Genomic DNA, 22,454 nt, shown 5'->3' with positions numbered 1-22,454 from the left:
GAGACTGCGGGGGCAGAGCCGGGATTTGAACATGTGGGTATCCTGGTGTGAATGCTGCCCAACACCATAGCACACTGCCTGCCCTCATACTCACAGCTCCTCATATGCCCATTGCACAATCTCACATGCACACACGTATACACACAGACTCCAGAACATTCCCACACCCAGTTCTTCCTGTAGTCAAACTCTGGCATTGTCACTTTTGCACATGGGCACACAGCCCCCATTTTGACACATATGTGCTTGCAGGCTCACACTGGTACACACACTCTCACCCCTGATGGGCTGGCCTAGGGTGCCAGCAGGCCTGTGGGTGCCTGCATCAGGGTGGCCCCAGGGAAGGAGGCTGAGGAGGCTCCTGTAGGGGCTGAGCCTGGGCTCTGCACCACCCACCCATGCCATGGGCGCCACTGCAGCTCTGTCTGCATTGTCTACTCTGCCGGCTGGTCAGTCAGGTGCCCTGCTCGAGGCCAGCCCAGGAAAGTTCTGGCATGAAGGGAGGGTGGATGGGGCTCTTTGTTCTAGGGTGTGTGGGGGCCGAGCAGGTTCTGTGCCCCTGCCCACTCGGGTCTCACTGCACAGCCCTCCATCGGATGGAGTCACACTTGACCTTAGAGCCAGCGCCCCAGTGCCTCACTCCCTGGAGGACAGAGCAGGGGTCAGAGTGGAGGCTGTAGGAGCCTCTGCATTCTGCCATATTTCCTGAGCACCTGCGGGTGTCGGGCACTCAGGATCCCTCATTGAGCAGTCCTCTGCCTTCACAGACCATCTGTGGCAGGCAGGAGCACAGGTAGCAAGCGGACAAAGAAATTGGTTTTTAACATAATGTGTCAAGTGGTGAAGAGCTATGGAGAAAATAAATCCAGGTGAAGGGAATAGACAGAGATGGGAGGGTGGCCAGGGAAGGCCTCTGGGCCTGGAAGCACAGGAGGGGCGAGGAGCATCCCAACAGCCTGGTGGGAACAGTGGTGCAGAGGCCCTGGGGTGGAGCATGCCTGGAGGAGTGGCCAGAAGGCAGGTGCTAAGTGGGGCCTGCCGCATCCCTGCCATCTTGCCTTGGCATGCGTCCTGACTCCCAACCCTCACAGCAGCCTCAGACACAGACAGGGCCAGGATCAATGTTCCCCTTTCACAGATGAGGATACCTGAGATCTAGAGACCAGAAGAGCATTGGTGCCAGGTCCAGGACTAGGGCCCAGGACCCCCACCACTACCATAACTCTGTGCCCTTTTTGTGCAGTGGAAGCGCAGCTCCGCTACTGGGGGCAAGCTTCTGAGAATCCCGACCCTCGGACATTCTAGAGGCCTGTGCACAGCCTAGGAATTCAGAAACAAAGGTCCCAGCCAGTAATTGCCGCCTTTCAAAGGCACAGCCGGCTTCCTCTGCCACAAGCGTGAGAGGGAAGCTAATGTCCTTCTCTGGGGGTGTGGGGGGGTGGGGGAGGAGTGGGCAGCACTTCAGGGCTGCTGGCCCCGCCTGTGCTACCTTGCCAAATAAGCACATCACGCTCAGCACATCGCGTCTCCCCTGCCCACCCCCAGTTATCAGCCCAAGTGGGATGTCTTGCATCCAGCCTGGGTCCATTACAATGACACTAGGCGTCCCCCTTTACCTCTGGCCTCGCACTCCCCGACTGTACTGTAGGAGGCTTGGACCCAGCCATTTGGAAAGGTCTCCCTCTCCAGCCATCCAGGATGGGTGCCTCCAAGGGAAAGTGACTACAGACAAGGCCTCCCAACCTTGGCACTACTGACATTTTGGGCGGGACCATTCTCTGGTATGGGGGCTGTCCTGTGCATGGTAAGGTGTTTAGTGACATCTAAATGCCACTAGATGCTGGCACTCTCTCCCCATTTGTGACAACCAAAATTTCTCCAGACATTACCAGATGTCCCTGCGGCAAGGGGATAACCAAGATGCCACTGGTGAAGAACCATTGCTCTAGAAGCAGCATTTTTGCTAATGACACTGAGAAAATGCCACCTGAGGTGGGAGACGTTGTTCTTTGGCTTTGCACGGGGTGGAATCAGGCCTCTGGTTCGCAGCCTGGCCTTGGAAGCTGAGCAGCCTTGCTAGAAGCACACAGAGTCTTGTCTTTTTTGTGGCCCCAGCTTCCATCCGACAGCCTGGATGTCATCCCTCCTGGCCAGCAGCTCCTGGGCTCCTGGGCTCTATATGCACTCCTGGGCTCTATGTGCACACCTCTGGGTCTTCTCTGTGCCTCTGTTTCTTCATCTGATGGGGAGTGGAGAGGTAGCAAGACCTCCTCGTCTGAATGGAATGTGACCACTGCTTTGCAAACGATGTTGGGTTGTGCAAACGTGGGCCCCAAAGTGGCCAGAGGGGATGAGTGTGGTGCCTCTGAGAGCCTTTCACACGCTATTCAAGATCCTTCCTTCCACAAATGATTATCAAGCCCCTGTAGTGAGTCGGCCCTTAAAAGAGATGGGCCCCTGCCCTGGAGTAGTTGCTTGTAGTCAGGAGAAAGACAGTTAACAAGTAAACATGCAAAAGCAGGATCCTTTCGGAGAAGGGGCTGTCCCGTGGAAAGAATCAGACAGGGTAGTGACTGAAGGGGGCTGGGCTGCTATAGCTTAGACAGGAGAGGTGCTGGAATGGGACCTGACTGGCGAGGAGGAGCGGAGCTGCAGGAAGCGTGCCCGAGAGCAGACTGCGTGGAACCCAAGGGCGTGCCAGACTCACGGGGGTGTGGGTGGCCAATGTATCTGGGAGCTGGAGCCTCAGATTTTCGGGTGGCTGGTGTGTGGGGAATGGGCCATGGGAGGGTTGGAGCAGACGCTGGGACCAGCCAGATCCCAGGAGATAAGAGGGGAGAGGTGAGGCTGGGCCGGGGCCTCCTCTCCTATTGTCTGTGACTGCCAGGTCCCCTAGCCCGTGGGGCCACCCGTTCTGCCTGGGGTCCCTCTGCCCAACAATGCGCCTGGTTGTCTGTGGCCCGGCAGCTCAGCCGCTCCCCTCCCTGGTTAGCGACCGGATTCCCCTGCCGGCAGCCAATGAGCGGCTGTCATAGCGGTTCCATTTTAGATTTTATCAATGTGTCCCCGTCACCCAGGCAACGGCAGGCGCTGGGCGACCCTGTCAGTCTTCCTCCGCCTGCCTTTCAGAGCCCAGCTGCCCCCACCCCAAGCACCATGTGGCTACATGGTGAGTTTTCCCTCGCACAGGCCGAACAGGGATTCCGCCAAACGTAATTTATCTGGCAAAAGAGGCCGGTGTTTGCCTGTCATCTGGCCCCCTCCCTACCTGCTTTCCCTGGGTCTTCCTGGCCTCAGCCACTCTGGGCCAGTCAGGCGGGTGCAGGACTGCCCAGCCAGTGCCGGCCCCACCACCCAGAGCCCCAGGGCCTGGTTGGAAGAACAGACTTGCAGAGCCACCATCAAGAACCCTAGCATCCAGACCCCGCAGGATGATGGGCTGGGGGCCCCCACAACTTGATACACCAGAGCTGCCGTGGTGTGTCCCAGGGACCCCCAGGGAAGCCCTCAGATGCACCAGCTAACAGAGACAGCAGCAGCATGAGCCGGGCCGGGCGAGCCGCATGAATGAGTTGCTAGGCTTTTGTGCTGGCTGTTCTTTGTATTGGAGGCGTGTACTGTACAAGCCGCGCCGGGCGGGCTGGGCCATGTGAGTGGGGGCCGCCGTGGCAGGGACCAGGGCGGGCCGAAGCGGCCGGTTCTCCACCTCCCACCAGCCCCTCTCCGTGTCTCCGCGGAGACACTACCGTGGTCCAGCTGGAGACCACAAGGTGAAAATGCTCAAGTTCAAGGCCTTTTGCCTGGATTACTGGCAGTTCCTGTGCCTACAGCCCCTGCATGGAGCCTACAAAAGGTAAGTCGACCCTCTGGGGAGAGCCTTGGCCACTAGGGCAATGGGGCCCGGAGGGAAAGTTCGCTCTGAGCCTGCCCGACTGCAGGGCTTCCTCATCTTGGCGGAGGGTCCCCGCCACTGGCCAAGACCAGTGGCGGCATTTGTCGTGGTTCACTTTGCAACTGGGCTTAACTGTTCTTTCCTCTCCCTCTGGCCTGAAACTGGTAGAGTTTCTGCAGAGAAAGGGTCAGCCTGGACTGCTCTGTGGCCAGGCACTGTGTTTCATTGTTCCGTGCTGCTGGGGTGAGCCCTAGGCAGGGAAGATGCACCGGTCCGGGGTCCTGGTCTTTCCCGGCACACTCGCTCTGACCTCGTGGGTTGGATGACTCAGGGGTTGGCCTGCCTCCTCCCTAAGCACAGGTTTGGGGAGGCAGAATTGGGGGTCCCCTGGTCAGGAGATCAGGAGACCGAAGTTCAGTCCCTTTCCTGGCTGTGCGATCTTGGGCGAGTCACTTTCCCTCTTTGAGCCAGTTTCCCATCTGTAGGGATTTGGACTCGATGACATGGATTTGGGGACTGCTCCCTGAGGTGACAGGGGCTGTAGGCACCCCAAGCCCGAATGTTCATACCCCCGGCAGCTTCTTCTGAGCATGTGTGTTCTTCCAGTGCACACCTTGGTCAAGAAAGACCTGCATCCGGGCCAGCAGGAGATCATCGTGGAGCCGTCGCCATGGTCACCTTGAACAGCGTGTTATTAAAGACCTGGAGGAAGGAATTGTCCCATCTATTCTGAGGGAATTAGTTTTTCCTGATTTCACACTCTGTGAAGTCTGCGGCCATTAGCATACGAGCAATTCTGGGAAAGTGTGGGAGCTTTTCTTCTCCCTTCCAGTGGGCTTTCTCCAAAGGGGGAGGGCACAGAGGGTCTCACAGCAGCTGTAGAAAGGAAGTCCCTGCTCTTGGGAGGGTGCCAGCAAGAATGGCCTGTCCTGCGTCTGATTAGTGCAAGCCACATCAGAGAGGAGCCCGACACCCAGTGGGCCCTGAGCGCTGTGGTACAGCCTTTCACCCGACCCCTGCCCCCAGGCTTGCTCACGTGGCCTCAGGAGGGCACATCCAGCTGTCAGTGATTCAGTGTCTACCGCAGTGGGGCACTTTATATACTTAATTGTTCATCCTCATCCCTCCTGCAAAAGAAGCATTGAAGCCCCTGTGCATAGGTGAGCAGAATAAAACCAGAGGGCAGGCAACTGCAGAAGAGTGGCCACGGGATCTGACCCGTCTTTCCTGTCTCGAGATGCAATCTCTCTTGAATGTCTACAGTCTCAGGCCATATAGACGCCACAGTCCTGGGCCAGGCAGGGACAAATGAGGGACAGACCCTGCTCCACAGGGCTCAGCTGGCCAGGCACGAGTCATGGTCAGAGTCTTGACAGAGGAGCAGGGCTGGGTGCGGGGACTTCATGGAGGAGTTGACAGCTGAGCCAGGTGGTGAAGTGTCTGGAGGAGTTTGCTGGGCTGAGATGGGGAGCACAGGTGTTCCGGGCAGAGGGGAAACCACGTGGGAAAAACCCAGAGGCTTTGAAAGGGAAGGGTGTCTTCGGGTCATGGCAAGAGGTCATGGAGCTGGGAAGGGGTACCAGGGACTGGGGCTCAGGACCAGGGCCTGGGCCTTGTCCTGCATTCAGCGGGGAGCCCATGAAGGATCTTAGCAAGCAAGTGGCAAGCTGAGAGTCACACTTTGGGGGCCACGTGGTCCAAGAGTGAGAGGCCTGGCTCAGGCTCTAGGAGGAACCCGTGAGAGCGCCCTTTGTCCCCTCCCCTGACCTATGGAGGTTCTTACTCAGAGCCTGTGCTCTTGTTCTTAAACCCTGACTGTGCTCCAAAGACAAATGAGACTAATCCTTGAGGAGCTCCCAACCTACAAAGGGAAGAGACCTATTAACAATTCATGAATGTTAAGAACGGGGGTAAACAGAGGGTGCACAAAGTACCAGCAGCCTGAGGGAGGTCTTATTGGAAGGCTTCCTGCAGGAGGCGGCATCTGATCTGGGCCTAGATATGGGAGTTGGAATTTTCCAGACAGGGAAGGGCACTGTGGGTGGAAAACAAAGCATGAACAAACGTATGGGGGTGGGACCAAGCCTGGCATGGTGCATAAATGATCAGAGGTGAGGCTGAAGCCTAGTTGTGTGTCGGGGGAAGAGCTAGAAAGGAAGGTGGGGCAGTGAAGCTCAGTGAGCGTCTGTTACACGTGAGGCATTGTTCTAAGCACCAATTCTGTGCACTAACGCCACGAAGTGGAGTCATGATTCTTCCATTTTCCAGGTGAAGAAACAAAGGCACAGGGAGAAGTAGCTTGTCCAAAGGCTCATGGCCAGTCCGTGGTGCTACTAGGATTTAACCAGGGGGTCCAGCTGTGGAGGCTGCGTGCTGCCAGCTGAGCAGCTCCGGCTGTCCACCCTGGCAAATGACATGCTGAGGGCTGGGGGCAGTCATCTTTCCAGCAGTTGTCGACCAGAAATGATGATGCATCAGCCAGGTGGGCAAGAACTCAGACTTTGTGGTCAGACCTCACTGTGGCAGGGAGCTTAGAAAAGTCACTTTTCCTCCACAGCTGTGTAACATGGGAGAAGAAGGATGCTTAGCTCACCTCTCGCACTTGTGTGAGGATTTCAAGGGTAAATGCTGGGAAAACACTGAGTATACAGCACTTAGTAGGGGCTTTGCAAGTAAGTGGCTGTGCTCACCCAAATGGATCCTTCCCCAGGAAGGCTCTGCAAATGGAGCCACTTGGCTTTTTGCCTGATGCCATATTCCGTTGTTTAAAACAGCGATCCCAAACTTAAGAGCATGAAAGGGGTGTTTTGCAGACAATGCATAATTAACCACTTCTAAACACAGGGTGTGCCAGGCTCCCTCAAAGCTGTTAATTATTCTTCATTAGTGATCTTAAATTAATGTAAAATAATCCTGGAGCTCTGCCAGAGGCTGGGGCAGGAGGAGGAGCGGAGCCGCTTATTTCTGGAAAGAAATCTTCACGGTGCGGAAAGAAATCTTCACGGGGCGCCTCTGCGTTCTGCCTTGCTTGCGGGGAGGTGCCTCTGTAGACTCTTTAGCTCTGGCCCAAAGGCCATTATGGGAGGCAGTGAGCCCTCTCCCAAGTTCCCAGAGCCCAGCTGACCTCAGGGTACTTTGGTTAATGAAATAGTTTAGGTGGGAAGAAAATGTGGAGGAGAGTAGTATACCCATCACCCAGCTTCCAGAATAAGCTGTTAGTGATGTGATGGACCACCCCTGTGGGCCACCCCACAAATCTGATGCCTCCCTGCTTCCCCAGAGCTAAGCCTAAACAGTCCCTCTTGTTTGGTGTGTAGATTTCCCATGCACATTTTTAAAAATTGCTGTAGGTACATAGTAAGTGTATATATTTATGGGGTACATGACATGTTTTGATACAGGCATGCAACGTGAAATATACATTTCATGGAGAATGGGGTATCCATCCCCTCAAGCATTTATCCTTCGAGTTACAAAGAATCCAATTACATTCTTTCAATTATTTTTAAAATGTACAGTTCAGTTATTATTGGCTATAGTCACCCTATTGTGCTATCCAATAGTGGGTCTTACTCATTCATTCCTTCTATTTTTTGTACCCATTAACCATACCTACCTCCCCCTCTATCTCCCAACTACCCTTCCCAACCTCCGATAACTGTCCTACTCTCTTTGTCCATGAGTTTAATTGTTTTGATTTTTAGATCCCACAAATAAGTGAGAACAAGTGATATTTTGTTTTTCTGTGCCTGGCTTATTTCACTTAACATCATGACCTCCAGTTCCATCCATGTTGTTGCAAATGGCTGGATATCATTGATGGCTGAGTAGTACTTCGTTTTATACATATATATACACACACATATATCTTTATTTATATATATACACTTATATATATACTTTATATATTTATATATACATATATATTTACATATGTATATATTTTATATATATACCAAGTTTTCTTTATCCATCTGTTGCCATGCACATTTTTATAACGTTGTTAACACAAAAGATTGTTTTACATGTTTTTAAACTTTAGATCATAGTATTATAAACTTCTAGTTGCTTTTTAAAAGTTTCAATTATGGTAAAACACACATAGAATTAAAATCCACCATCTTAACCATTGTACAATTCAGTGGCATTAAGTACATTCATGTTATTGTGCAATCATTCCCACCATCCATCTCCAGAACTTTTTTATCCTCCCAAACTCTGTACCCATTAAACACTAACTCCCCCCGCACCCCCAGCAGCCACCATTCTACTTTCTTTCTCCATGAATTTCACTGCTCTTCCATATGAATGGAATCAATACAGTATGTTTTTATTGTTGTTATTTCGTTATTTCACTTAGCAGAGTGGTCTCAAGGTTCATCCACGTTGTAGCATGAGTCAGAATGTCCTTCCTTTTAAGGCTGACTCATACTCCACTGTAAGTATGGACCACGTTTTGCTTATCCTTTCATCCACGAATGGACGCTTGTGTTGTTCCCACCTGTTTGCTATTGTGTGTAGTGCTGCTATGAATGTGGATATGCAGATATCTCTTCAAGATACCGCATGTAAAGCTACTTAGCACATATAAACACTCAAAGAAAGTAATAATAAATAAAAATAAATTGTTTACAAAAGCAAATTATGAAAGGAGCCAGTCAGACTGCATTCCCACTTCTCCTGACTTCAGAACTGCACTGTCCCCTCAAGCCACAAAGCCACCCAGGTGCCCCCTGTAGAGCCACTCCTCCCTGGACTGAACTTCCCTGGCCAATAGATGAGGCCCGGGGCATCAGCTGTGTGGGGGGTGCCCGACAGCCTTGGATGAGCTCGGGAAGCTCGGCCAGCTTGTTTTTTCAGTCAACATTTTATTGGTAAGATTCATCCATGTTGCAATGTATAGATCTCATTGATTCATTTTCATTGGTGTATAGTATTTCATGGTACAGCCATGCCCCGGTCTGAGTATCTGCTCTCCTGTTCTTGTGTATTTTGGTGATGTCCCATTTGTCAGTGTTACAGACAAGGATGCAGTGAGCCCTTGTCCCTGCCTCCTTGTGCATGGCTGCGGGCATTTATGGAGGGTTTGTACCAGGATGGCACAGGAGTGTCTTCAACTTTCCTGGGCTTAGTGAGCTTGCTTTCCAAAGTGGCCCTGGCAGTGTGTAGCCTTACCAGCAGTGGGTGAGAGTCCCACGTCCCCACATTCTTTCTACACTCGATATTAAAAGCTAGGTGTTTTTTTTAATGTAAAGATGAGAGAAAGAGAGATTCAGAGAGGAGAGCATGTAAATGGTATGGGGGCACACCTGTAGCTCGACACAGCCCTAGGCATCCTGGAGTGGAGGGTGAGGTGCACATGTGCTGTGGTCTGTGTAGTTCCAGGCCCTCCATAGTAAGAGGCTTCCAAGGGTGGTAGGAACTCTGCCCACACGCTGACTTTGCAACCTCACCTTCAGTATGCCATGGATGCCGTTGTCTGGTTTGGGATGTGGGACTAGTTCTGATCACATAAGGTGCCAGCTGATCTGATGCGCAGGTTTCACAGATTGCTTCTATTAGAAAGAACAGAGGCCAGGGATCTCGAAAACACAGCATCTAGAAACTCACTTTGGGACGAGCTCCCCCAACTGCCGGCTCAGTAAGGGAGCTCAGTGGATGGGATTCCAAGCACATAGCCTGGGAAGCTAGCTGAGCTTCCTGAGCTCATCCAAGGCTGTTGGGCACCCCCCACATAGCTGATGCCCCGGGCCTCATCTGTTGGCCAGGGAAGTTCAGTCCAGGGAGGAGTGGCTCTACAGGGGGCACCCTGGGTGGCTTTGTGGCTTGAGGGGACAGTGCAGTTCTGAAGTCAGGAGAAGTGGGAATGCAGTCTGACTGGCTCCTTTCATAATTTGCTTTTGTAAACAATTTATTTTTATTTATTATTACTTTCTTTGAGTGTTTATATGTGCTAAGTAGCTTTACATGCAGTATCTCTGTCAATCCTCACAACAGCCTTGTGAAATGAATACTATTATTTTTTCCATATTTCAGACAAGGAAAAACTGAAGGCATAGAGGTTAAATGACCAGCCTAAGGTCACAGAAATGGAGTGTAATTTATCAACCCAGGTGACCAACTCCACTGAGCTACACTATCTTGTGTCTTCTCCACACTAATGAATGCTTTCTGACTGCATGTAACTGTCACGGTTGTTATGATGGTGTAACACATCACCCCAAAACTTAGTGGTTTAAAATCCCATAGAACTGCAACTTGGGCAGAGTCTGTTCTACTCAATGTTAGCTGGGCTTTGAAGACTGGGGCCTGGATTCCTAGGAAGCCTTACTTGCCCCCCACCCACCCAGCCACTCACTCACTCCCTTCCTCACCTTGCAGATGCTACTGGCTGACAGCTGAGACCTTAGCCAGGGCTGGCAGCCAAAACACCTGCACAGGACTCTCCATGTGGCCTGGGCATCCTCACAACATGACGCCTGGGTCCCAAGGGTGAGCAATCCAAGGGAAAGAGAGCCAAGTAGAAATGGCCACCTTTTATGACCAGGCCTCAGAAGACACACAGCATCACTTCTGTGGCATGATCTTCACCAGGACAGTCAAAAAAGTGCTGCTCAAGCCCATGGTGAGGGACTTAAACTCTACACCTGATCAGGAGTGGCAAGGTTCTGGCAGAGCATGTGGGACAGGAGATGAGGTTGCAGCCATGTTTGGAAATAGAATCTGCCACAATAGCAAATCACTTCTCCACTCTAACCCTCGGCATCCTGGGGTTGGGAAGAGGACCTAACAGGTGTGGGGGCACTTGGGATCCAGTGGCATTCAATCAATGGTGGGTTTTCTTTTCCTTAATGGAGTCAGTTGAAATAAAATGTGGTGATTATTCAAGAGAGGGGGCAATCATTTCAGCTGGGGAAGCAGGAGAGTATTCTTAGAGTTGTAGAGCTGAGATGGGTCTTGAGGGATGAGGAGGACTTGTCACGTCCACGTAGGGAAGACAGCGTCCTTGGCAGGAGAGTCCTGAGAAGGATGTGCAGATGGTGCCTCGTGTCTGATGGAGTCTTTGGTGGAGGGCAACAGAAATGGCCCCAGGCCAACTACAGCAAAAAGGGAGTTTACTGAGCCACTCTTGGGAGTTCAGGGGACCAGCAGGAAGCTAGAGAAGTGGATTAGGAGCCAGGGCGCCTACTCTGTACCCCCAAGGGCAGGCTCACAGCTGTGAACAAAGCTCCCCGGAAGCCCACAGCCCTGTGCCGCCACTCAAGCTGTCAAATCTCAGGAGAGTTTCATTGGCCGAGTTCAGGTCCTGTCCTGCTGCTTGGCAGTGCTGGGATGTCAGTGGAGGAGGAGACAGCAGGATGGAGCCTCCAGGGACCCTTGGGCTTCCGTGGGGCACAGGTTTCTGAATTCCTGCCCCACCAGCACTGTGCCCTGTCGGGGAGAGGCCAGTCCCTGGGGACATGGGAATGCTGTTAGGGGAGCCTGTGTGCCAGACAGGACCTGCATGTGGGCCTGTATTCCCTGCGATAGCAAGCATTAGCTCAGACACTTCCGCCGGCCTCGTGAGATTCAGGAGCGGGTGTAGGTGAGAAATACCCCAGAGGGGCAGGTTGACCAAACTGTCAGGGCCTTGAGAAACTTGTCCTCAGCAGAAAAGGTGCAGTGAAGGAATGAGAATCAAGCATCCAGAGCCGAATCCGGCTGGTTTAGAGAGAGCAGCTGACCCCCTAGTGCGAGCCATGGGCTGCCTGGCCTCAGTCAGCAGATCCTCACTGGGCCCATCCAGAGAGCATTTAAAGCAAGCGTTGCAGGTGTCAGCAGGCTCCGCACTGGCTCAATCTTTCACTACGCCCTCTACTCCTCCCTGGCTGCCTTCTGTGTTAGCAAGATCCCACTGGTGGCAAGAAGCGGGAAACGGGTGTTAGGTTCATGGAGATTTGATTTGGGGAAGCATTCTTGCTGGGTCAAGACCTTACCAGCTTCTCACCACAAACACTTCTTGCTCTTGGTAACTGCTGGATTTAGCATATGAGATGAGTCCATCCCAAGTGACTGTTTGCACCTCAGCGGTTTCTTGGCAGCCACCTGGTTGAACAGGTCCTTCCTTCCGCAGGGGGGAGATCGTGCCAACCTGAGGAGCTCCACTTGCCCAGTTGACTCTGTGGGGAGACATCTGGTCCTGAGTGGTTGCAAGCTGAGTCCTTTGCCTGGCAGGGCCTGTCACAGGCTGAAAAGTGTCTCCCTGAATTCATCTGCTGACGTCGTAACCCCAGTACCTCTGAATGGGACCTTATTTGGAAATAAGGTCTTTAATGGGAGGATTAGGGTGGGCCCTAATGCAATCTGACTGGCGCCCTCATAAGAAAAGGAAATTGGGCCGCCTACAGTGGGAACACCATATTCATCTCATGTGTCAACTTGCCTAGGCCATAAAGTGACTGGATGTCTGGTCACACATTACTCTGGGTGTGTCTGTGGGGCGTTTCTGGATGCAATGAACATTTGGATTGGGCTGAGTGAAGCCGAATGCCCTCCCCAGCCTGGGCGGTCCTCTTCCAGTCAGTTAAAGGCCTGAATTGAACAGAAGGCTCAGTAATCAGTAAGAGGGTCTCCTGCCTGGTGCCCACAGGCTGGGACGTCGGTATTTTCCTGCCTTCAGACTCAGACTGAAACATAGGCTCTTCTTGGGTCTCAAGCCTACTGGCATTTAGACTGAAGCTAAGTCATCAGCTCTCCTGGGTCTCTTGCTGACTATAGATCTTGAGACTTGTCAGCCTTTGTAATCATATGAGCTAATTCCTTATTTTTAAAAAAATGTGTATACATACATATACCTATATATGCATCTCCTATTGGCTCTGTTTCTCTGGAGACCCCTGACTAATACGCCATGCGAAGACACAGGAAGAACACAGCCACATGCAAGCCAAGAAGAGAGGCCTCAGCAGAAGCCCACCTTGCTCTGACTTCCAGACTCCAGAACTGTGAGGAAACTCATTTCTGTTGTTTACACCCTGTGGTCTGTGGTGTTTTGCTACAGACGCCCCTGCAAATCAATACAGGGCCTCTCTGTCTTCATCTGTGAAGTGGGCACGAGTACCTGTCCTCGGGCTCGTCAGGAGACGCTGTCTGGGCGCGTGTTCTGTGCCCTCAGCAGAGCTCATGTGTCTGGTGTTTGGTGGTCAGGGCTGGGATTAGGGTGAGACAAGTGAGATGTTCACCTCGGCACAGAATTTAAGGGGTGCCAAAAGACTCAATAACCAAGTAAACAAAATATTGAATTTTAAAATAAACACAGGCTGTTGTTTATCTTGCAACACCATGTGAGTATTGTAAAGCAAGAGGTCATTTCCAAAGGCACTGCCGTTTCCAGGCCCGGAGGCCCTCGTGTGCCCTGCAGTGCTGGTTTTTGAGGGTTGACAGGGACATGTGAACAGATCGAGCAATGTGGGGCTTTATATATAATGTTTTAAAAATATTTTTAAAGCTTTATTCGTTTTTTCTACTTGGTTCAAAATATGGGGGGGCTATTTTGGTGTTTTAGGGGTGCACATTTATCCTTCTGTGTCAGGTTCCAACCTGGCTCCGTGCAGCGTAGTTGCTGGCCCTGGGCTGGCCCATCCGCATCCTGCAGGCTCAGCCTACGGAAGTCACAGCAGTACAGCCTCCCCCATGCTGCCCTGCACTGTCCGCTTTCATGGGGCCAGCCTGGGTGTTCTCCTTGGAAGGCCTTCCTGGGAACATTGCCCCCGAATGTGTGTGTGAGAGGCTTAAGAATCAGGGGTTGTTTCTCCGTAGAGGACCACATGAGGTCAGTTGGCAGCTCTGGATGAGCTGTGAGGATTGGAGAGTAGTACCGAGTCAATGTCAGTGCCCTCATTTTGAAAACCGAACTGTGATTATGCCAGAGAACGTCCTTGTCTTTAGGAAAGACACTTTGAAGGAGTAAGGGGCTTGAGGTGGACACGTTACTCTTAATTACAGGGGGAGAATGTGTATGCGAGCACAGGTATGTGTGCGTAGAGAAACGAGAATATGAGAAAGCAAATAGGATACAATGGTAACAAGTGGGGAACCTGACTGAAGGCTATACAGGAGTTCTTTGTACTCTTCCTGCAACTTTTCTGTAAGTCCACAATTAATTCAGTATCTAAAGTTTTAAAAACAGAGCCAGAGGTTTCTGAGGGCTGGCTGCAGATGCTCATGAAGTTCTCTACCCTAGACCTCCTCCACCGCATTCTTAGTCCTTCAGGTGTCAGCCCGCGTCTCCTCCTTACAGAGGCCCTCCCCATCACCTTGTCTAGCATAGCACCGCCCTCCCCTCACCTTTCACGTCACTCAGTTTTGTTTTCTTTGTCACCCTCACTGTCCTGGGAAACTATCTCATTCATTTGCTCAGCGTTTTTGTCCTGCATCCCCTGTCTGCAAATGTCGGCTCCATGAGACTGTCCGTCTTGGTCACTCCTGCCCCTCTGCCCTCTGTGCCTGGCACACAGTGGGTTCTCAAGCAATATCTGTGAACAAGGGAAAGGTTAGATGATCACAGTTCTAAAGGTCAGAAAACCTGGAGTCTTGTCCTTTCTGGTTATCCCCCGTGGACTTGCCAGGAGACCTGGGGCAGTGTCCTGCTCGCCCGTGGACCTCGGTTTCCTCATCTATACCCAGCCCTGTAGCTTTTGGATTGCGTGTTGCAGAAAGCCCCAAGGTTCTGCAGAGGCTGAGTCCCCCAGCTGAGCCCCTCCCTGCTGTAGGTAGGGGCCCTTGTCTACCAGCTGGGGTGGACCTGTCCCTGCCCCCAGGCTTGTCACCACCATTCCCTGATAAAGGAGAAGCATGTGGCAGAGAAAATGAGCTGCGTGGCCCTTACCTGTAGGCCGGTGCTCCCAGAAAGGTGGGTCCAGGTAAGAGTGAGTTCAGTTCTCTCCCTGGGCTTCTTTGTAACAAAAATGGGGCAGGTTTTAAGCCCAGCATCTTTGGCAGGAAACAGTATCTGTGTGAAACTCAATAACATTGTCTTGTTTTCATGGTAACCTTCTACTTACAGCAGATGATCCTAGTTTTCCATTTAAAGGAGTGATATAAGGTTTCCTTTTAAAATAAATGTATTCAGGGGTGAAATCCAACCAATGTATTAATTTGTGCATTGCTTTTAGCTTCTGATTGTTGAAAGTGTGAAATATGTGTGGAAGTGAAGATAGCTGCTTGGTGAAGGTGAACCTCGGAGTTGTAAGGCGAATCCCACGACTGTATGGCACAGCTTTGCGCCTTATGCTTGAGTTTCTTCCACCCACTCCATGCTGTTTTTCATGTTCAGCTCTCCCAAAGGGTCTCCAGAAATGTCTTTTTACAGCTGGTTTGTTCAAATCAGGGCCCTAACAAGATCCACACCGTGCACGTGTCTCATAAGTATCCTTTTACCTAGAGGCTCCCCTTCCTTTTTCATCCTTGCAGTATTTGTTGAAGGAACAAATTTGCCTGTGGCATGTCCCACATTCAGGATTAGGCTGATTGCCTCCCTCATGATGTCATTAAAGCTGTTCCTCTGTTACCTGTAGTTCCTGTTAACTGGGAATTAGATCAGGAAGCTTGATTAGACTCAGGTCCAATTTTTTAAGCCAGATGATTTTAAAAGAAAATATTTAATAAATACTAGAATGGAAAGAGAGTGCACCACAAAGATGCAGCGAGGCTGGGCACAGTGGCTCATGCCTATAATCCAGGTACTTTGGGAGGCCAAGGCAGAAGGATCACTTGAGACCAGGAGGAGTTTGAGACCAGCCTGGCGGACATGGCGAAACTCTGATTCTATTAAAAATACAAAAGTAGCTATGTGTGGTGGTACATGCCCATAATCCCAGGTACTCAGGAGGCTGAGGCATGAGAATCACTTGAACCTGGCAGGAGGAGGTTGCAGTGAGCAGAGATCGCACCACTGCACTCCAACTTGGGCAACAGAGACTGTTTAAAAAAAAAGATTTTAGACAGAGCATGATGGCTCATGCCTGTAATCCTAACACTTTGGGAGGCTGAGATGGGAAGATTAGTTGAGTCCAGGAGTTCAAGACCAGTCTGGTTAACATAGCGAGACCCCCTCTCAAAATAAATAAGTAAGTAAAGGTGGGGCGAGGGTGGAGTTGGGAATGGTCTGGGAATGCAGGAAAGCAATGGAGCAGGTTCAGGCAGCAGACTTACCTCTACAGGTCTGGGTATTGGGAAACAGCCCAGAGGCAGCAGATGACAAGGGAAGGAGGCAGGGAGGCCAGTGAGGAGGTGAGGGCCAGCCCAGGGTGCTGCATTCCTCACCAGTCCTCACCAGTCCTCTTTGAAGGGGATTTGTGTGGATATGTGCACGCATGCACGCACATACACATCTCACACACCGCATGTGTGCACACACACACGCACAAGGGGAGGGTTCCTATTTGGCCCCCCTTGACCTGCATGGCAAGACCCAGGGAGTCAGGATACAGGGGCTAAAGAATTGAGGCCTGTCAGCACAAGAGTAGGGGTTGAAGGGAGCAACTTTCTTCTTTGTCTAAGGAAGGGGCTAGTGAATAGGCACAGCCTGCAACAAAAGGGATTTAGGTTAGACATTGAGAAGGACTTCCAAGTCAGCCGAGGAGAGCCATGTTACGTAGCAGTTATGAAGTGTGTCTCAGAGCAAAGCTGCTTCAGTTCAATTCCCTGCCCTGCCATGTTCTATCTGTATAGCCCTGGGCATGTCTGTGGACCTCTCTCTGCCTTCCTTTCTTTATCCTATAGATGAGATAGTAACAGCACCTACCTCATGGGATGGGCCTAAGCATTAAATGAATTAGTCACACATAGAGGAGTGGCTACAAGAACCATTCAGTAGCCCTTCGGTATCACCATTCTTGTTGTGTTGATGGAGAGCTGTGTCACCCTGGAAGTTTTAAAGACAACCACAGCCAGAAACTTTCAAGGCTAGAGGCTTAGAAGGGCAGTTACTGCATATTCGTGATCTTCTATATAGCTTTACACAGTGCAGTCACACAGCATTAGCTCCTTCCATTTGCTTCATCTTCACAACCCCTGGAGATAGATCCTATTTTTCTCCCCATGTTGTGGATTAAGAAACTGAGGTAGGCCAGAAGGTGTGAGGAACAGCTTGTGAGGATCCCTTGGCCAGTGCAAGTCTCAGAGTCAGGACTTCTGATCTGAAGTCCCAGAAGTCCCAGATCTGTGGCTTCCTTGCTGTGTGACCTCAGGGCAAGTCACCTCCCACCTCTGAGACTCCATTCTCCATCTCCAACAGTGAGGAATGAGGCTGGAGTCTCCGGTGCCTACGTTGTCTGATTTCCTTGCATAGAAGATCTGAACACAAACCCTGATGGTCAAACCCGGTACCATCTGCCCTCCCCATGGCTGAAAGGAAACGTGTCAGAACCCTCAGAAGGGACAACCTATGGGGACTGGCTGTCCCTTTGACTGATTGCTAATGTCAGTCCTGCCATCTGGGATGCCATCTGTCCCACAGCCATGACACCTGCAGAGGTACCCAGTTCTAGGGTCTGGCTCTGCCCTGACCCCAGTTGGGGTCACCTTAGCAAGTTCTTGGAAAAACATCCCCCAAACAGCCTCCACCCAGATGCTCAAGAGCTGCTCAGGATCCTGTTTCTACCCTCCCATGGCATAACTCGATAAGATTGTGCAATTGTCTTTATACTTCCTGCTGGCCTAGCCTGGCCCAGCCTCAGGGGACAACTGACAAACAGAGGCCAGACGGGAAGCAGACCCTGGCCCCAGATCCCACCCTGGCAGGTCATGTCTCTTATCTGGGACTCAGTTTTATTTGCAAAATAAGGGCAGAGGGATCAAGTGAGCTAATTGTTCGTTCACTCATTTGGCAGGTATTCATTCATTAACTCCCCCTCTGAGCCAAACCCTATGATTGAGGCATGAGAAATGGATACGCAAACCCCCTATTTGCCCTCCTGTCACTTCCAGTCTGGGATTTTCAGCCCTGCGGGGCTGTGAGGGGCCACAAGCATCTCTGGGAGCTGAAACAATCATGGGCAGCTTCCTGGGGGAGGTGGTAGCTAAGTGGACCTTGAAAGGCAAGAAGGAGCAGGGGATATAAGAGGTGTCCTGTGGGCCAGACACTCACAGGTGTATTTTATTTGGCTTTCATAGGATTAGCCTACATATCATTGTAAATTTGAATTTACTGCAAACATATAAAAATCAAGAGCTTTTATGTAAAAACCTGGATTTCTGATATCTGAAAAATCAGAGCCCTTATTCCTGCAGAGCAGCCATCAGCCAGAGCCAAGCCATAGTTGTTCTGTTTGACCAGTGGGAGTGCCCCCATTCTGCCTTGCCTCACCATCCCTCCGAACCTGCTCCCACCGGCCATCCTTGTGTTCGTCACCGTGGATGGAACCTCCATTTTTCTAGTTGCTCAGGCCAGAAACCCAGTCATCATCTTCCACTCCTCTTTTCTCTCTCACCCCCTCATCTTCTTGATCAGACATTTCTACCGGTTCCACTTTAAGAATGTCTCTAGAATCCAACCTCTTGTCCCTACCTTCCTGTCCACCACCCCAGTCCAAGCAACAGTTCCTCCCTGGCCCCTGCTTGGGCCATCGCCCCCTTGTGGTCTCTTTTCTGCACAACAGGTAAAGTGAGGCCCTGCAGGCCAAGTCTGGCAACTTGGACGCTGGCCCTTTGTGCTCCCTAAGATGGACTTGGGGAAGCTCTTCTTTGCCTTCTTTCCCAGCTCCTGCCCTCAAGTGAGTGCCCAGCCCCTGCCCGCACACTGGGATATTAGTGGCCGTCCTAGGCCTGAGACAAGATGGTGGAACTCAGGATGCCAGCTGCCCGGGAGGCTGGGAGCCCACCACTGTCCTCCAAGACCCAACGCTCTTAGCATCCTGGACTTTCATTTTTCCGTTTGGAAAATAGGGGCACCCCAGCACCCCATCCTCAAAAGGCCAGTGCTTCTTGAGAAGGGGGATTCAGGGTTTTGAAGTTCAGCCAACTCGGTGTGTGTGCCTTCCTGTGCCTTGCATGGCTCGGCACCATTGGAAGACTGCGGATATAAATGACAAGTGATTTATTTTGTTTTCAGCCTCCAGAGCTTCAGCTTTAGAGTCAGATAGGCAGAGCTGGGTTTATATATCATCCTGAGTATCTAACCTTAGCATCTGAACCTCAGTTTATTAATTTGTTAAAAAAAAAAGAAGCTGGGGAGATAATAATAACTGCTACTTCATAGGGTGATTGTGCAAAGAACTAAGCTGCGTAGATCTCCCCACCCACCCCTCCCCTGCTCATGTGAGCTCTCAGAGCAGTGAGGGAGGGATGCAGAGACAGGTCATCCAAGTGCAGGGAAAAAATGGCTGCAGTCCAGGCTCAGGGAACGAAGAGGATGCGGGGCAAAAAAGGATGGACTCCTGGAGAAGGGAAGTGTGTCATCCAGAGAAATGATCTAGTTCATATGCCTTCTTGATGGCACAGCCCACTGTGGGAAATCGTTTTCATTTGCTCCCTTGGTTCAGAAGGAAGGCCAGCCCCACCAGGCTCCACAGTTTTGTCCACCAACTCCTCAAGTGATGATATCTGGCACAGAGTAAGCCAATCAATGAATGTTGATTGGGTGAAGGAACAAGCCAATGGAAAATTGGCTTCCTAGAGGAGGTGTCCTTTGAGTTGAGCCTTGAGTATTGGGTCCTGTTAGGAAACATGGGTCACTACACAAACTCCCTTGCAATGTGGCCTGTGATGGGGCTGTGTGCAGGGTGGGATGGGGTTAAGGCAACTGGGCACCTGGGCTGGCAGCAGGGGGGAGCCCTAACCGGTCCTGGGCCAGAGGGTTGGGGGAGAGAACAGTTTCATGAACCAGAAAGAGAGAGACCTGAGTGCAAACGGCCACCCATCAGGACTGTGGCTGCCGAGGGGCACAGGAAGCAAAGACAGAGCTGAGGCAACAAGTACCCTCACCTACAATTCTCTCCTCCACCTCCTGACCTCCTGCCAGGGCCACTGCTGGCCACCCCATCAGGAACCAGGAGGCAGTGGGAGCCTGGGAGCTGCAATCCTGGACCCAGAGTGGACTGGGGCATGTGGAGAATAACTGGCCAATGTGTGCAGATTTCCTGGCCCAGTGTGGACAGGCCTGGAGATCTGAGAGGGCTCAGGGGTGTTGTGATGGAGTGGGGGCCACTTGGGGGTGTCAGGAAGCTCAATGCAGAGGGAAGATGTCAAAGGGCCTTGCCCACCTCACCTGGTCTCCCGTGAGTGACGGTCAGCATGGGAGAGCAGGTAGAATAGGAGAGGCTGCACGGACCCCCAGTGAGCAAGGAGGGGTCTCATACTGTCACCTGTAGTTCTCCAGGTAGGAGTTGAGTATAGTGTGCCCGTTTTGTGGATAAGACAGATATGGAACAGTGGCTTGCCCCTTAAGCCAGAGGCAGAAGTTGGAGGGTCTCAAGGCCCTAAGACCACAGGCAGATACATCTCGACGGGCAAGGAGAAGGCACACGTTCAGTGAGGCCTAGAGGCCAGACAGAGACTCATTGGCCCTCACTCAGCTTCCAGAGCAAGGGGCACCTCTTCCAGTCCTCATTCCCCCAAGCGGGGTCCCCTTCGACACTGTCCCCCCACTGTGCCTGCTGCCTTCCTCAAGTGTGCACAGTCTCTGAGCTGTGCCCTGCCCTCAAAGGCCAAGTTCACAATGGCATCAGAGTCTCCCAGGGAACAAATGTGTCCTTTCCTTTGCCTGGGCGGCAGTGACTTCATCTCCAGTGGGCTGTGTGAGTCACTGGACTGAGGTTGGAGGGCCAGCCAGTTCCCTGCACAGCCTGGCTTTGGCCTTGTGGCTGGGGAGATAGAATAGCTGAGGGGGTGAAGGCTTCCACGCAGACCTGCTCTCGTTTCCACTGCTCTTGCTGGGGCTCCCTGTGTCCTACAGGGCAACTGGCACTGAGCACCTAACACATGCCCGGCAGTGCCAGGGGGTTTTTAGGTGACAGCTGGTATTTACTGAGTGCACTCTCTGTTTCAGAAACCGTTATGAACTCTCACTTCGTGGAATGGCCATACTGTCCTGCAGACAGTGAAGTTGAGAGGTTAAGTGTTATACCCAGGGTCACACAGTTCTGTAGTATCCCTCATTCCTCATCACGGCCAGGAGGGCAGAGATTTTTATTCTTATTTTGCAAAGGGACAAACTGAGGCTCTGCAAGAGGAAGTAGCTTGTGTAGAGACAAAGGAGTCAAAGATGAGTAAGGAGTGCCCTGTTCTCAAGGATGAGCCCCTGAGGAAGGCAAAGACAGATAGAGTATGACATGTCCCCAATGAGTGGATGAATGGGTGGATGGACGAATGGACAGATGGGTGGATGGGTGGATGGATGGACAGATGGGGTAGATAGGTGGATAGATGTGTGGATGGATGGACGGATGGGTGGATGGATGATGGATGGATGGGTGGATGGATGGGTGGGTGGACGGGTGGATGGATGGATGGATGGATTAAGGCTCATTTGCAATGAATTCAAATTTACAATGATATGTAGCAACATATGATATGTGGATGGGTGAATGGACAGATGGATGGATGGGTGGATGGATGGACAGATGGGTGGATAAGTGGATGGGTAGGTGGATAGTTGGGTGGATGGACAGATGGACGGATGGGTAAATGGAGTGATGGATGGGTGGATGTGCAGGTGAGGAAACCGATGGATGGATGGGTGGATGAGGGGATAAATGAATGGATGATAGGAAGGAAGATAGATGGATATGTGAATGGATTAATGAATCTATGGATGATTCATTGGAGAGGAAGGTGTGTGGATGTGTGAATATATGAATGAGTGGGTAGAGATACAGAGGGTAAGCAGAGGCTGCTTCCACCCACAAAAGACACTGCGAAAACTTCCCCTATTAGGAGGACAGGCCAGAAAAACATTTGAATGGAGGCCCTAGTCTGTGTGGCACAGGGAACCGAGGCCCGTATGAAAAGTGATAGGGAAGTAATGTCCAAGGGAGAGTTTCCTTAGGTCAGTGGGGTTCCATGATGGAATGGGGAAGCTTAAAGAAAAACCAAGGAATGGGGAGCCTTGAAAGGTAGTGAGCTTCACATCACTGGGGGTGTTCAAGCAGAAGCTGGGCAGCCACTCCCGCTGCATGCTATGGAGGAGCCCCTGTGGCAGGTGGAGGTCTGCTGTGGTGGCTTGTGAAACCTCCTCTGATGACAAGGAGGGAGAAGAATTTGGGTTTCCAAGTCCCCCAGGGAGGCCACAGCCTTTGTAGAAACCTATCTTGCTTTGGGATTAAAAGTTCTTTCCTGGCTCGGGGGATGGAGAAGCATGCAGCTGCTAATCCTTGGTGTGGGAATCAGGCTGGAATCCGAGACAGATTTCCCATTCTGCACAGGCCAGGGCAGGGGGCCTGGGGACAGAGCAAGGCTTTGGAGCCCTGGCCCCACCCTCCCTGTTTCTGCAGACAGGTGATGGCCCTCTCTGAGCCTCAGTTTCCCCCTGGTGAAATGGAGACCCTGCTGCCCACTCTACATGATGCCCAGGGCCCTGCTGGGT

General features: G+C 51.7%; 1 protein-coding gene across 5 annotated transcripts in view; it reads left to right on the top strand.

Moving 5' to 3' along the window:
- The window catches only part of IQSEC1 (IQ motif and Sec7 domain ArfGEF 1), a 387,620-nt gene that overhangs the window by 236,510 nt on the left and 128,656 nt on the right, over positions 1 to 22,454 (top strand). The gene's annotated exons all lie outside the window — the stretch shown is intronic.

Source organism: Macaca thibetana, chromosome 2 (genome assembly GCF_024542745.1).
Source record: "Macaca thibetana thibetana isolate TM-01 chromosome 2, ASM2454274v1, whole genome shotgun sequence".
Classification (NCBI taxonomy): domain Eukaryota; kingdom Metazoa; phylum Chordata; class Mammalia; order Primates; family Cercopithecidae; genus Macaca; species Macaca thibetana.
The sequence above is the reverse complement of the archived record's forward strand: the minus strand, read 5'-3'. Positions and strand labels throughout refer to the sequence as shown.